At 43.5% G+C, this 14,255-nt stretch overlaps 1 protein-coding gene across 4 annotated transcripts in view; it reads right to left on the bottom strand.

The window, feature by feature from the left end:
* Window positions 1-14,255, bottom strand: part of ADRB2 (adrenoceptor beta 2) — an 85,340-nt gene that overhangs the window by 17,115 nt on the left and 53,970 nt on the right. For 3 of the 4 annotated variants that reach the window (XM_064277985.1, XM_064278000.1, XM_064278004.1), the window contains one exon: window positions 1-14,255. This exon is cut by the window's left edge and continues 17,115 nt beyond it. The gene's annotated coding sequence lies outside the window, so the exon portion shown is untranslated. The other variant, XM_064277987.1, reaches the window with a different exon arrangement.

Here is a 14,255-nt window from a genome sequence, read left to right as displayed (position 1 = left end):
ATATCACACACAAGTACAATTTTGCTGAAGATCATTCGAAAGTGGTTGCAGCAGTACATTGACAGGGAACTGCCGGAAATTCAAGCTGAATTCAGAAGAGGACGTGGAATGAGGTGGAATGAGGGATACCATTGCTGATGTCAGATGTATCATGGCTGAAAGCAGAGAATACCAGAAAGATGTTTACCTGTGTTTTATTGACTATGCAAAGGCATTTGACTGTGTGGGTCATAACAAATTATAGATAACATTATGAAGAATGGGAATTCCAGAATAATTAATTGTCCTCAAGAGGAACCTGTACATAGATCAAGAGGCAGTTGTTTGAAAAGAACAAGGAAATACTACATGGTATAAAGTCAGGAAAGGTGTGTGTCAGGGTTGTATTCTTTCATCATGCTCAATCTGTACGCTGGGCAAATAATCAGAGAAGCTGGACTATATGAAGAAGAATGCAGCATCAGGATTGGAGGAAGACTCATTAACAACCTGCCATATGCAAATGACACAACCTTGCTTGCTGAAAGTGAAAAGGGATTAAAGCACTTACTGATGAAGACCAGAGTACAGCCTTCAGTATGGATTACACCTCAATGTAAAGAAAACAAAAATCCTCATAACTACACCAATAAGCAACATCATGACAAATAAAGAAAATACTGAAGTTGTCAAGGATTTCATTTTACTTGGATCCGCAGTCAACATCCATGGAAGCTGCCGTTGTTGGTGTTAGGTGCTGTCGAGTCAGTTCCGGCTCATAGCGACCCTATGCACAACAGAACGAAACACTGCCCGGTCCTGAACCATCCTTACAATCATTGTTGTGCTTCAGCTCGTTGTTGCGGCCACTGTGTCAATCCACCTCGTTGAGGGTCTTTCTCTTTCCTGCTAACCCTGTACAATGCCAAGCATGATGTCCTTCTCCAGGGACTGATCCCTCCTGACGACATATCCTAAGTATGTAAGACGCAGTCTCGCCATCCTTGCTTCTAAGGAACATTCTGGTTTTACTTCTTCTAAGACAGATTTGTTCATTCTTCTGGCAGTCCATAGTATATTCAATATTCTTCGCCAACACCACAATTCAAAGGCGTCAATTCCTCTTTGGTCTTCCTTATTCATTGTCCAGCTTTCACATGCATATGATACGATTGAAAATACCATGGCTTGGGTCAGGCACACCTTAGTCTTCAGGGTGACATCTTTGCTCTTCAACACTTTAAAGAGGTCCTTGGCAGCAGATTTGCCCAATGCAATGTGTCTTTTGATTTCTTGACTGCTGCTTCCATGGCTGTTGATTGTGTATCCAAGTAAAATGAAATCCTTGACAACTTCAATCTTTTCTCCATTTATCATAACGTTCCTCATTAGTCCCGTTGTGAGGACTTTTGTTTTCTTTATGTTGAGGTGCAATCCATACTGAAGGCTGTGGTCTTTGATCTTCGTTAGTAAGTGTTTCAAGTCCTCTTCACTTTCAGCCAGCAAGGTTGTGTTATCTGTATTATACCGGTTGTTAATGAGTCTTCCTCCAATCCTGATGCCCCGTTCTTCTTCATATAGTCCAGCTTCTCATATTATTTGCTCAGCATATAGATTGAACAGGTATGGTGAAAGAATACAACCCTGACACACACCTTTCCTGACTTTAAACCAATCAGTATCCCCTTGTTCTGTCCGAACAACTGCCTCTTGATCTATGTAAAGGTTCCTCATGAGCACAATTAAGTGTTCTGGAATTCCCATTCTTTACAATGTTATCTTTACAATGTTCGTTATGATCCACACAGTCGAATGCCTTTGCATAGTCAATAAAACACAGGTAAACATCCTCCTGATATTCTCTGCTTTCAGCCAGGATCCATCTGACATCAGCAGTGATATCCCTGGTTCCATGTCCTCTTCTGGAACTGGCCTGTATTTCTGGCAGTTCCCTGTCAATATATTGCTGCAGCCATTTTTGAATGATCTTCAGCAAAATTTTACTTGCGTGTGATATTAATGATATTGTTCTATAATTTCCACATTCCGTTGGATCACCTTTCTTGGGAATAGGCATAAATATGGATTTCTTCCAGTCACTTGGCCAGGAAGCTGTCTTCCATATTTCTTGGCATAGATGAGTGAACACCTCCAGCACTGCATCTGTTTGTTGAAACATCTCAGTTGATATTCCATCAATTCCTGGAGCTTTGTTTTTCGCCAACGCCTTCAGAGCAGCTTGGGCTTCTTCCTTTAGTACTATCGATTCCTGATCATATGCCACCTCTTGAAATGGTAGGACATCAACTAATTTTTTCTGGTATAATGACTCTTTGTATTCTTTCCATCTTCTTTTGATGCTTCTTGCATCGTTTAATATTTTCACCATAGAATCCTTCACTAGTGCAACTCAAGGCTTGAATTTTTTTCTTCAGTTCTTTCAGCTTGAGAAATGCCAAGCGTATTCTTGCCTTTTGGTTTTCCATCTCCAGCTCTTGGCACATGTCATTATAATACTTTACCTTTTCTCGAGATGCCCTTTGAAATCTTCTGTTCAGTTCTTTTACTTCATCTTCCTTTTGCTTTAGCTGCTCGACGTTCGAAAGCAAGTTTCAGAGTATCCTCTGACATCTATCTTGGTCTTTTCTTTCTTTGCTGTCTTTTCAATGACCTCTTGCTTTCTTCATGTATAATGTCCTTCATGTCATTCCACAACTCATCTGGTCTTCGGTCACTAGTGTTCAATGTGTCAAATCTGTTCTTCAGATGGTCTCTAAATTCAGGTGGGATGTACTCAAGGTCATATTTTGGCTCTCATGGACTTGCTCTGATTTTCTTCAGTTTCAGCTTGAACTTACTTATGAGCAATTGATGGTCTGTTCCACAGTTGGCCCCTGGCCTTGTTCTGACTGATGATATTGAGGTTCTCCATCATCTCTTTCTGCAGATGTATTCAGTATGATTTCTCTGTGTTCCATCTGGCGAGGTCTGTGTGTATAGTCGCCATTTATGTTGGTGAAAGAAGGTATTTGCAATGAAGAAGTCGTTGGTCTTGCAAAATTCTATCATTTGATCTCTGGCATCGTTTCTATCACCAAGGTCATAGTTTCCAACTACTGGTCCTTCTTCTATGTTTCCAACTTTCTCATTCCAATCGCTAGTAATTATCAATGCATCTTGATTGCATTTTGATCAATTTCAGACTGCAGAAGCTGATAAAAATCTTCTGTTCCTTCATCTTTGGCCCTAGTGGTTAGTACTTAAATTTGAATAGTAGTTGTATTAACTGGTCTTTCCTTGTAGGCATATGGATATTATCCTATTACTGACAGCTTTGTACTGCAGGATAGATCTTGAAACGTTCTTTTTGACGATGAATGCAACAGCATTCCTCTTCAAATTGTCATTCCCAGCATAGTAGACTATATGATTGTCCAATTCAAAATGGCCAATACCAGTCCATTTCAGCTCACTAATGCCTAGGATATCGATGTTTATGTGTTCCATTTCATTTTTGACGATTTCCAATATTCTTAGATTCATACTTCGTACATTCCAGGGTCTGGTTATTAATGGATGTTTGCAGCTGTTTCTTCTCATTTTGAGTCGTGCCACATCAGCAAATGAAGGTCCCGAAAGCTTTACTCCACCCATGTCATTAAGGTTGACTCTAAGGAAGCAGCAGTCAAGAAATCAAATGACACATTGCATTGGGCAAATCTGCTGCAAAAGACCTATTTAAAGCGTTAAAAAGCAAAGAAGTCACTTTGAGGACTAAGGTGTGCCTGACCCAAGCCATGATATTTTCTGTCACCTCATATGCATGTGACAGCTTGACAATGAAAAAGTGAAACCAAAAAGAATTGATACCTTTGAGTTATGGTGTTGGTGAAGTATACTGAATACACTATGGACTTCCAGAAGAATGAACAAATCTATCTTGGAAGAAGAAAAGCCAGAAAGCTCCTTAGAAGGGAGGATGGTGAGAATTTGTCTCATGTACTTTGGACATGTTATCAGGAGGGACCAGCCTCTGGAAAAGGATATCATGCTTAGTAAAGTAAAGGGTCAGTGAAAAAGAGGAAGACCCTCAAGGAGAAGGATTTATACAGTGCCTGCAACAACGAGTGCAAATAGCAAAGATTGTGAGGCTGGTACAGGATAGGGCAGTGTTTCAATGTTCTGTTCTGTTGTACATAGGGTCACTATGAGTCAGAACCAACTCAATGGCACCTAACAACAATATACTCAAGGGGCAAGATTCAATAAAATTAACAATATTCACTGCTTAATAAAAGAAATTCTTAAGTAAAACTGGCTGTTTTTTCCTACAAATGTGTTGCAGTGAGGAATATAATGACAACTTGAGCAGTTGGGTGGTACTGTCTTCGTTGACGCTAAGGTACCAGCAATTTTACCAGCCATTGATTTTGCACAATTAGTGTAAATGTCAGTACAGTGAAAATGACAAGACAGTAATTTTCTAAAAATAATTTTGACTTTGAGAACTCTTTGAAAGAATCTCAGGAACCCCCAAAGTTCTGTGGATCACACCTTGAGAACTGTGTTTTTAGAGTGTCTACTAGTTACACGGAGTCTTCTACTGATCCTATCAGTGATGGCTGAACTGCCACCAGAAGGTTGTGGGTCTTGAAAGGAGATAACATTAACAGCAACATGAGTTGTTGTTGCTGTTGGGTGCCGTTGATTCTGACTCATAGTGACCCCATGTTACAGTGTAGAATTGCCCTGTAGCGTTTCCTAGGCTGTAATCTTTATGGGAGCAGATTGCAAGGTCTTTCTCCCATGGAGCTGCTGGGTGGTTCGAACCACCAATCTTTTGGCTAGTAGCTGAGCGCTTAACCATTGCACCACCAATGTGCCTCAAATGATTGCCAGGTGCTCTTCATATATTATCTCACAGCAACCCATGATGTAGGTTTTGTTTTATACCTACTTTATAGATGAGGAAACTGAGGATCAGAGAGGTGAGTTAACTTGCTCAAGAACACACAGCTGGTGAGTAGCAGAGCCAGTATGAAACCCCAGGCAGTGAAATTCCAGATTCCATGCTCTCAACTGCTCTGTTTTTGCTGGCAAGGCTAACAAGATGAATGAAGTGAAGAAACAGCTTGTCAGAGGGGCAGCAGATCAAAGCTGTGGTTGAGTCTTGGACCCAAGGGTGTAAGTAGCAAATCAAAGACTTCCCCCAAATCTATTTTCCTGTCTTGTTCTTCCAAAGGACCTCTTAGATGACTGGTCAGAGATCTTATTTCCATTTCATAGATAAGGAAATTAAGGCTACTTAGCAGAGAAGAATCCCCATGTAGCCTCAGAGGCAGACACTGGGAGAGCTCCACCTTCTCACCCAGCACCCAGGACTCAGGGCTCTTGTTGGCAGCTTTTCCCCCTTGGGGTGTCACCCTGTCACAAGCCACAGAAGGGAACTTGGCAAAACAAGCAGTGGTGCTGAGAGAGGAGAGGAAGGGCGGGTCCATCAGCCCTGTGGCCATGGACAGAAAGCAACCAGAGAGCCCGGCACTGGTTCAACCTGTGGTAAGAGTCCTCCTTACCCTGGTGTCTGTGACTGAGACTCAGAGCTGTTCCCCATTTTGGAGGTGCAATTCCACACCAAGCCAGAAACAGTTTATCTGCCAACAGAAGGAGCGGGGGTGGGTAGAGAACAGGGCCAGAAAAGTAGACTGAAGCCTTTGAGGCTGATAACAATGAGGTTTGAAAGAACAGAGAAAAGGGAACTCAAATGAAAAGCAAATTTCTCTCCCTACAGAGGGAGAAACTGAGTTCTGGAGAGGGGAAGGAAGTTACCAAAGTGATACAGCCAGTAAGGTAGAGATGAGGGGCCAGGCCCCAGGTCCCCTGGTGCTAGGTTCACATTTCTTTTTAGCTCAGCACTCTCAGCAAAGAGGCCATACTTAGATAAACAGACGTGTGCTTGCCTGGAGCTTCCCTTCTGCTCACTCTTAGAGCAGACAAAAGGTGCCACTGGCAGCGAAAGCCACTTCACAAGGAGAAGCTCAAAGCTCTGAAGAAACATGCCTTCTTCCATGAAATTCTTGTGAACATGGACTAAGAACCAGGATGGAATTTCCTTGTTTACTAGGACCCCTTCCCCAGGTTTGTAGTCATGTTCCTTCTCCATATGGCTCCAGGTGTTTCAATTCTAAGTGGATTTTACGTTCAGCTCAATCTGAGATTCTTTCCCTTCCAATTAGTAGATTTTGCCTTTGTTCTTTTGTTTCCATTCCCTAGACAATTGACTGTTCCTGAACATTATAGGCCTTTCGGATGCAGAAGGGGGAAAATTTTAGGACAGTTCCTGAATGCTCAAGCCTTCAAAGCCTAATGCAAGGCCAGCAACCAGGCTCCAGAATCAAGCAGGAAATCCTTCACAAGTCAAGGTCTGCTCCAGATGAAGTGCCTTTCCTCAGCTCAGCATCCTCACATGGCCTCCGTCCCCAGGGCAGTGCCCTCACTGGCTGTTCACGTGGGGCACTGTCCAGGGAACATTTTCAGGAATAAGGGGAAGGATCGTCTGCTTGCCTAGTCCTTTCCTCATCAGTAGCCTGAGTTCTGAATTTCAACAGTTAGGAATAAATTCCTTAACTTAAGGCTTTGCTCACCAGGACAAAAAGGCAGAAGTATATCATAGGATTGTCTTTTTTTTCTGGGCATAAATATTATGAGTTATGTTCACATAAAGGCAATGGTGATTTAATGGTAGAATTCTCACCTTCCATGTGGGACACCCAGGTTTTATTCCTGGCCAATACACCTCATGTGCAGCCACCACCCATCTGTCATTGGTAAATCGCATGTTGGTATGTGAATGGAGCCCCTGGGTGGTGCACATGGTTATGCACTTAACTATTAGCCAAAAGGTTAGTGGTTGGAACCCACCCAGAGGTGCCTAGGAAGACAGGCCTGGCGATCTGCTTCTGAAAAATCACAGCCTTGAAAACCCCATGGAGCAGTTTTAGTCTGCGCACATGGGTTCACCATGCGTCAGAATCTACTCCACGACAACTAACAACATGACACTGAATAGGTTCAGAGCTTCCAGACTAAGACTAGGAAGAAAGTCTTGGTAGTCTGCTTCTGAAAATCAGCCAGTGGAAATCCTCTGGATCACAACGGAACATTGTCAGATCTGCAACTGATTGTGTGGCTAGCACGGGACCAGGCAGTGTTTCCTTCCACTGTGCATGGAGCTGGCTCAACAGCAGCTAACAATAACGCCAGCAGCTATGTTCAAGGCCCTGTTTTAAGAGCTGGGGATCTGGCAGTGAGTAAAGCAAACCAATTTCCTGCCCTCATGGAGCTGAAGTGATGTTCTTGTGGGGGACTCAGACAATATATTATGTGGTGTCAGGTTTTGTGTGAAGTGAAGGACAAGGTAAAGTTCTTCTTAAACAGTGACAGGAGTGGATTCCAACTACACCTTCTTCTCCCAGCAAACCTGACTGTTATTTCAGACTAAAGATACCTTTCAGGGAAGCTTTACATTAAAAACAACAACAGCAAAATAGTCCTTCTAGAATCTGGGATCAGTTGACTAAGTCTTTGTTTCTTCTTCGTTTGCCATTCCTGATACTCAAAAGATCCCAGAGCTTCAGAGTTGGAAGTGCCCTCTGAGATCAGTTGGCCCAACCCCCATGTTTCAAAAATGTCATAAGCCAAGATCAGGCATAGGAAGGGCCTAGTTTCTGGCTGGTCACAAGTCGAGTTACAAAAAGGGCAGAGTGGGGACTTGTATCCAGGTGTCCTCACTACTGATTCAGTGCTCTTTCTGCTTGCACCCCCACCCATACCACATGCTACTTTTAGTCCACGTGTCTTTTATACACTTGGAGAATAACACTAATAGGTCATGTTTCCCCAGAACTTCGGTTTCCTCTTGCAATGTTGTTCTGTTCTTCAGTGAGGACGTTTTCTGAGAAGGGAAAGTCTCTGTAGGTTTCTTAAGTTAACTAAATATTGTCTTTTGCTTTAGGCCAGGCTCTGTGCTAAAGGCTTAACACACAGTATTTTATTTAACCCTCACAAGCCCTTTGTGAAGTTATTATTAAAGTCATTTGTATTGAAAGACTGGGAAGTGCAAATGAAGAGGGGTCAGGTAACTTGCCCAAGGCCACATACAGTGGTAGAGCTGGGATAAGAACACAAGTGGTGTGACTCCAGAGCCTGTATCCTTACCTACTATGCTACTCTGCTCTCTGCATCTAGTTTCTGTCACCAGGCAGGCTAGGGTGTTCCCGTTGGAGCACCTGTCCCTTCAGACTTATGGAGCTTTTATCCTTTTGGTCATTTTGGTTATCTTTCCTTATCTCCCATTCTTTCCTCACCTACTATAAGGAGCCCTGGTGGCACAGTGGTTAAAGTGCTCAGCTGCTAACTGAAAGGTTGGTAATTCGAACCCACCAGCCACTCTGTGGGAGAAAGATGTGGCAGTCTGCTTCCATAAAGATTTATAGCCTTGGAAGCCCTATACGTTTGCTACGAGTTGGAATCGACTCAGTGGCAGTGGGTTTGGTGTTTTGGATTACCATGTCCGTAGCCTTTCTCTGGGAGGTTCCTGACACACAGGTTGGCATGCTTAGCATCACTTGACCATGGCAGCCTAGCCACAGGTGGTATGACATGGAATGGTGGCTTGACCCAAAGACCACTAGCTATTGCCTGGCCAGCAGCCCATGGTGGCTGTGGGAACACTCTGTCTAATGGGAGCACTATGCCCTGGCTGGTAGAAGTGGAACCAATCAGACCTTTTCCCTTGGGGAGCAATGAGATAGGGTCTGAGCATAGAGCACAGAAGAGTGCTCATAATTAGAGAAGCAGCAACAGATGCCCACTCTTTATGGGAGGATGAGATAATCCAGTCACTTAGAGTGAAAAACATTGCCGAACAATATTCTGCCCTCCATGGGGTTTGGCTGTGCAGTTCAGATCATCTCTTATCTTCCTTACTTCTCTGTGAATTCTTAAAATAAACCACTAGTAACTGAGTAACATGAGTGGGTCTCTGTTCCATGCTCCCTGGAATAGACAAATCAACTCCCCTCAGTCTGTGTCTCCTGAGGTACAGCAATTGGCTCAGCTAATCACCCTCCAGTGCTCTCAGCAGGCTCGTTGGCAGAACTTCCATAGCAGTCCATTTTGCTGACCCCGGGCTAGACCTGAGCTCAGTTTCCCAAAGGGAGGCCTAGGAACCATCTGGGGTGCTTATGAAAGGGCAGGTTCCTGATGCCCAAATTAGACCAGCTGAATCAAAATTTCTGTGGGTAGGGCCTGGCGGGGGCGGGGGGAAGAATCTTGCTCAAACTCCTCAAGTGATTTTAATCCCAAGTAATTTTTATCAGCCCTGAAGTTTGAAACTAACGGCCACGAAGTGCTGCTTTTGGTCCTATTAAACATGTACAATGTGGAGAGTGAAGAGCCAGTGTTCTTTGTGGTCTTAGGGCTCCTATGGTGAATCCTCCTTTATTGGGAGGTAGAGATGGGGACAGCCGACACCTGCTGATATATTTGAGAAACTGGTTACACCTGAATTGTAAAATCCCCTCAGTGAGCTTTCTCTGACTTGGAGAAGTGTTGTTTTTTAAAAAAAGATTTTGAATTATTTGCCAACTCATAAAGGTCAGAAAATTCCACACATACGCATGCCTACAAAATCTGGATTTCCAACTTTTAATAACCTGGAAGATCTAGAAGCACTGGGCCTTTTATTCTGCTTGGCAACAATACACCATTGCTGGCTAGTGGATGTCCCTGTTAGATGCATTTGAGGGCTCCACATACTTCAGGGCCCCTGTTATGGATTGAATTGTGTACCCCCCAAATATGTGTTGTAATCCTAATCTCTATGCCTGTGGTTATAATCCCATTTGGGAATGAGTTGTCTTTGTTATGTTAATGAGGCAGGATTAGTGTAAGGTGTACCTTGAGTCAATCTTTCACATAAAATATAAAAGTGGCAGATTAAGCAAGCAGAGATGGGGGAAGACAGATGCCAATCCACATGGAGATCTCCAGGGAACCAGGAAACAGAAGCTGAAGAGACAAGGACCTTCCTCCAGAGCCGACAGTGAGAAAGGCTTCCCCTAGAGCCAGCATCTTGAATTCAGACTTCTGGCCTCTTAAACTATGAGAAACTAGATGTCTGTTTGTTAAAACCATCCATTTGTGGTATTTCTATTGTTGCAGCACTAGATAGCTGGATAACCCACTAGTCTTTCCAAATTTGAAGCTGTCTGTGGTTCAATAAAAATCAGAGCACATTTCCCTGTGGATATAAAGATTATTCCTTCATGTTTAATAGGTTGATTTTGTGACTGTCTTGAAAAAATACAACTCAAGATGGCTCACTTTACTCGCCTGATGAGTTTGATCCTAAAGGCATTTGGGTTGGGATATTGAACAACCCAGGTCCCCCTATAAGGCTGATTTGAAACCAGAGAATATTAGAATCCAGTTACACAGAGTGTAATATCTTCCTTGTTCAGACAGAAAGAACTGTGGTGCAGAAAGAGGAAAAGTCTTTCTGGAGAGCACCCAGGAAGTGGGCACAGCTGGGTGCCAGCCTGATCTTGACTCTGGCCTAGCTCTTCCCAGTAGCTCATACAACCATCCTCACTCATCACCTACAACTGGCACGATTTCCCCCGAAGGCATTTCCTTACACTTGCCCACATCACTTTTTTCAGGATGTTGACAATATTGCAAGTATTGCTTTACAAACATTTCTGACTTCATCAATATCCCTACTTGACAAATGAAAACACTGAGGTTTGTAGAGTCACTTTCCTTTTTACTGGAAGAGAGTGAATTTGAATCTAGGTCTGGGTGCTTCCCCACCGTGCTGATTAATACTGACTAACCCAGCAATACTGAGAGGGAGGTACTAGGCTATTCCCATTGTACAGATGGGAAAACAAGATGGTGAGAGGCTTGCCCAGGCTCACTCAGTCAGTAATTGATACAGCCAGGATGGAAATGTAGGTCTGGCTCCAGGGCCAGCACTTGTAAGGATGGCCTCATTTGCCGCTCTTCTGCACTTCATGGAGTCAACTGAGCCCTTCCAACAGTTCATTTCCATTGCTTGGTACGTAATCACCCTATAGAACTTAGTACCAATGTGCAAATTTGGGTGCAGAGGGGGCTAGGTGTCACTTTATGAACACAGAGTATACCTGGACTGTTCTTGAGATGGTGCAGCCTTCCATGCTAAACCCACTGACAGCAGCAGATCCCAGACTCTTGGATGAAGGGACCTTCACAAATGGGGACTCAGTCTGCAGACAGGAATGGACTTCTCCAGTGTCACACAGTGAGTGCTAACTCTAAAGCCTAGAGCCAAAACCCAATTGCAGGGCCCTGATTTTTGCAGCACCATGCTTTATCTTTCTAACACATGACACTAGCTACCTCCTATTCAAATTCAGTGAGTGAAACGCTGTGATTCCCTTCTGTTATCTTCTTCTTACTTTGTGAGAGATGATGGCAGTGACTTTGTGCCTTTATCTCACTTTGTGATAGACAGTGTAGTGGCCTCTTACCACTCAGAACCCCAACACCCCAGAACGGGAGGACTCTGTCACTGGTTTGCACACCATGCTCCAAAGAATCCCAAAATGTCCTGTAGACACTGCTGAGATTTGGAAAATATCAGTTGTTACCACGAAAGAATAAATAATTTAAATTGCCTAAGGAACATGCTAGTCACTCATTTGAAAATACATTTTATATGTTGGGGTTCAGTGCAAGATTTTTTTTCATTTTTCTAATTGTGGTATGTATCTATATGTATATACATAAAAGGTTAAAATGACATTTTTGTTGTATATTATATATAACAAAAAATTGTTATTTTAACATCTTTTAGCGTGTACAATTCAGTGACGTTAATTACTTTCATCATGTCACGCAACCATCACTGCTCCCATTTCCAAATTTTTCCATCACCCTTAACAGAAGCTCAGTGCTCCCCAAGGAGTGAGTCCCTCTTTCCCCCTCCCTCTCACCCCTACTAACCACTAGTAGATTTTGGTCTCTAGGCAAATGTATAATGATATCATTTTAAAGAAAGAGTTCTGCTGCTAAAAATATTTGAAAACCTCTAAGGTCTCTTTTTCTAAAATGTCACAAAGCTACAGGATACATCTGCTCAGAGGTAGAAACTCACCATGAATTGAAAGTTGAATAACCCAGGAATGGAGGAAACCCAATCTTCTCCTTGGGCTCACCAAGTTCCTTGCAGAAAGGTGATCTTGCCTTCCCGGCAACCCCACCTCAATCAGCTGGGACAACAGCAGCGTTTCTTCTGTTCCTGCTGGGCGTACATTGACCTGCCCTGTCTTTGAGATGCAGGTGGTGGAATGCCCAGCTATTCCTTGGCAGGTGGGTTTGAGCTCGCTGGCGGCTCTAACATACATGCTTGCCTGTAGGATCCTCTACGTGTCCACTCTGGGTTCTAGAACCCCGGGGGCCTGGCTGCAAATCTTGAGCCCTGGGATCTGGGCCCAATGATTTGCTGAGTTGGGGGGTATGTTGTGAAAGTTTTTGGAAACAGAACCACAGCTGAAAATTCCTTTTCTGTGAGCACAAGGATTAGAAAGGCCCTTTCATATAGGAACAAACCTGAGAGAAGCAAACAGACGAAGCAGATATACAGCCAGGCTTGTTCTGTCTCTCTGACTCCCTTCCTCGGGTGAGGGCACACACCCACCCACACACACACACACAAACACAGATTCAGACTTGGTTCAGTTCAGCTAGAGTTCTTAGTAAAGTAGTTTAACTAGTCAGGTCAGTTATCCTGATTCTCTGCCTGTCTAGCCAGCCTTGCCACCTCTCTTGCTTTTTTTTTTTTTCTAAAATCAAAAAGAAAAAACTAAACCAATTGCTAATGAGTCAATTCCTACTCATGGAGACTCCATGCGTGATAGAGTAGAACTGAGATCCATAGAGTTTTCTTGGCTATAATCTTTATGGAAGAGGACTACCAGGCCTTTTTTCCACAGAGCCACTAGGTGGGTTTGAACTGCCAACCTTTAGGTTAGTAACCTATTGCAAACTGCTCGCACCACCCAGGGACCTCTTGTCTTTCTTCACCACAGGCCGAATAACCATGGGTTTCTCCCCACTGCAGCTCAGCAGTCAGGCCTGGCCTCCCTGGCCAACTCCTCCAGCCCTGGGTCTCACTGGGTTCACCTCCTCAATGCCAGCAGTCAGACACTAGAGATCATGGAACTTCAGCCCAGAACGAGATCAGGCCATCCTGGGCAAGCCCCTCTTCTTACACATGGGAGAACTTACAGCCTAACATCTCAGGAGGAGGACGTGGCAGCTCAGTGTTCCAAAAGGGCACCCAGGATCTCTGCATCATTGCTGGGAACCTCAGGTCTCAACAAATGGCTGTGTGAGCTAAACATGTTCTGTGTAGCTCACACATGGTTGGCAGACATAATATTGTTTTGTAATTTAAATTTAGAGTCAACATTATAAAGTAGACAGTTTTATCCCCAAAAAGTTTAGATTCTTGGCTTCTTTTGAAAAATTTCAAGGTCTGGCAATCCAGACCCTCCTTTCCATGTGGCGGTAATCAGCTGAAGGCGAACAGCGGCTGTTCCTTTTAGATGGACACTTGGCTTAATTCATTCCTGTCTCTAGTTGGGTGCCTGTAGGCATTTATATTTGCAACTTCTGTCTTAAATAAAAGTACAAAAATAACGTTAATAATTGTGGATGTATATTGAGGGCTCACTCCACACCAATAGTAGCCACCGTGCTAAGGACTTCACATGCGTGTTGTTGGAATTAGGTGCCGTCTAGTCAGTTCCGACTCATAACGACCCTATGTACAACAGAACAAAACACTGCCCGGTCCTGTGGCATCCTCACAATCATTGCTATGTGTGAATCCATTGTTGCAGCCACTTTGTCAATTCATCTCATTAATGGTCTTTCTCTTTTTCGCTGACCATCTACTAAGCGTGATGTCCTTCTTCAGGGACTGGTCCCTCCTGATGACATGTCCAAAGTATGTGAGACAAATTCTTTCCATTCTTGCTTTTAAGGAGCATTCTGGTTGTACTTCTTCCGAGACAGATTTGTTTGTTCTTCTGGCAGTCCATGGTATATTCAATATTTTTCACCAACACCATAATTCAAAGGTGTCGATTCTTCTTCGGTCTTCCTTATTCGTTGTCCACCTTTCGCGTGCATATGAAGCAATTGCGTACATGCATAAAATTGGAGCC

The sequence above is a fragment of the Loxodonta africana genome, chromosome 2, assembly GCF_030014295.1.
Source record: "Loxodonta africana isolate mLoxAfr1 chromosome 2, mLoxAfr1.hap2, whole genome shotgun sequence".
NCBI classification, from domain to species: Eukaryota; Metazoa; Chordata; class Mammalia; order Proboscidea; family Elephantidae; genus Loxodonta; species Loxodonta africana.
Note: the sequence above shows the minus strand (reverse complement) of the source record. Positions and strands in the feature narration are given on the sequence as shown.